This window comes from Pteropus alecto, unplaced genomic scaffold, assembly GCF_000325575.1.
Source record: "Pteropus alecto unplaced genomic scaffold, ASM32557v1 scaffold3, whole genome shotgun sequence".
Classification (NCBI taxonomy): domain Eukaryota; kingdom Metazoa; phylum Chordata; class Mammalia; order Chiroptera; family Pteropodidae; genus Pteropus; species Pteropus alecto.
This window is the reverse complement of record NW_006442484.1, coordinates 54,616,650-54,618,633: the sequence shown is the minus strand read 5'-3', so window position 1 is coordinate 54,618,633 and position 1,984 is coordinate 54,616,650. Positions and strand designations below refer to the sequence as shown.

Sequence of the window (1,984 nt, the reverse complement as noted above, 5' to 3'; positions counted from 1 at the left end):
TTTGATTACATCTTTGTTGTGGTTATTCTTCCAACCGTTTCATTTTTTGTTTTTTGTTTTTTGTTTTCCTTATTGGTCGAAAGCTATGGCTCAAGTTTGCTTCCCCAAAGGCAGGTTTCGGTCACCTGACTACCAACTACATTAAGAACAAAGGGAGTGAAAGCTCCAGGAAAGGAGACGTATTGGAATTCTCAATCTTTCTGTGCAATCTCTTTCGCATATATTTGATGAGTGTCCCAATATACTTCTATAAGTGTGTATAAATATCTGAGCTAAACTTTAGCAGACTTATAGCAGTCTATTTCAACAATTAGATACTGAGATTTTTCACAAAAACTCCATTCAATGATCAATTAACTCTTTCTCACTGAGTTTTCTTCATTATCTTGTGTCCTCAATGGGTGGTCAGCTATCTTTCTCCAAAATGAGATAATTACACAGTAAATAAATTATGCTAAGAGAAATATTTTAAAAGACAAAACTCTGTATATTGAAGAAATCATTATTTACAATAGAAAACACACGACTCTCCTATGTATAGACCTAAGAGTAAGCTAGGTTTAGTTTCCTTTTGAACCTTAGATATGAAGTTCTTTGTAGAAGTCCTACTCAATATTTTCTCTAACAGTATAATTTCTTTTTATTTTGATTGTATATAATAACTGCATCTTTTTTAGACCTGTGCTTTAGCTATTTCACCAAGAACTGTGATATCCATAACCTAACTAAGAGTGATAACTTGTGGGATTCAACTATCCAGGTAGCATTATCTTTTGCAAAACTATATGAATTTGTTTGGAAGACTACAGTAAAATAGCTTGACTGCTCAATGCTGTTAGAGTCTAAGACTCAAGACTTTATGGATTTTAAGACTAGAATTTGTAAAATATATGTTGTGTGAAGATTCAGTTGGTCTCTACAAACAAAACAATATAAAATTTTTATTTCAGTTTCAAATTTTCTGCTTTTTATTAAGGTATTTCACTTGAAAAGAATTTTCTCATTTAAATCTCTTGCTTTAATATCAACTGTTTTTAGATTGGTATTTTGTAGAGTAAGTCCCATTTTTATCCTCACATTTAATTCTAACAATCAGTAATTATAGATATGTATCGACTTACCATTTTTACAGTTTTGTTTTAAGAGTTTTAATCAAGTCAGAGAGAGAAGTTATTCCTTTCATCATCTTTTAAAGCAGCCCTCAGAAGAAACTTCTCCTATCTCTTCTCCCTTGATATGCAGAGCATCTCACAATGTCAGTGGTCTCATTGGAAGAGAACGGATTGGCAGAAAATCTAATCTTTAAAAACAAAGTTTCCAAATATTTACACTGGGAAATCATGCTTTTCTTACTGTGAGAGGCAGTGCTGGATATTACCACCACACTTGCCCACATACAATACTGTTTAGTCACAGTTAAAAATGAATTCTGCTTCTGTCACGAAAATCATGTATGCCCTATTTTTAACTTTAGTGGGACTAAGGTATTCCTTAATTCTATGGTCTTCTTCCTGTGGGTTTCGATCAGTCTTTCACATATAGCTGCCAAAACATTTCTCCTTCTAAATCTCTTATCTTCATCTCTATCCTGATCATGTTGAACTTTACACTAGCCCAGAGATCCTGGAAAATAACAAATGTTAAGGAAATTCCTTCACCCCTTTGTGTTCTGGAAATGGCTTACTGCCAAGAACCACCCTTCCCCATTTGACATAGATAAGATTCAGAGCACTACCCTTGTTTACTTGTGACAAGGCCAGACAAAGACCCTCCAAATTCTCATTCTTAGCTTCATAAATGATTAGCCATACTGTTTGTGCCACTGACTAATCTGGACAAGAGACCTGCTACCAAAATTTAAGTAAACTTCTCTCTTTCTCCCAGGGTCCTGAACTTTGACCCACTCCTCAGTTTAGCAGACTCAGCTCTTCCTTCATAACCTCTCCTAAGAATAGGCTGACCTCAGGGCAAAAAGATCTTTTCC

General features: G+C 34.5%; 1 protein-coding gene across 14 annotated transcripts in view; it reads right to left on the bottom strand.

The window, feature by feature from the left end:
• Positions 1 to 1,984, bottom strand: part of GULP1 (GULP, engulfment adaptor PTB domain containing 1) — a 206,306-nt gene that overhangs the window by 94,200 nt on the left and 110,122 nt on the right. The window contains exon 3 of one of the 14 annotated variants that reach the window (XM_015596409.2): positions 1,122 to 1,300. The exons of the other annotated variants lie outside the window; for them this stretch is intronic. The gene's annotated coding sequence lies outside the window, so the exon portion shown is untranslated. The remainder of the gene's footprint in view (positions 1 to 1,121; positions 1,301 to 1,984) is intronic. 14 annotated transcript variants of the gene reach the window in all.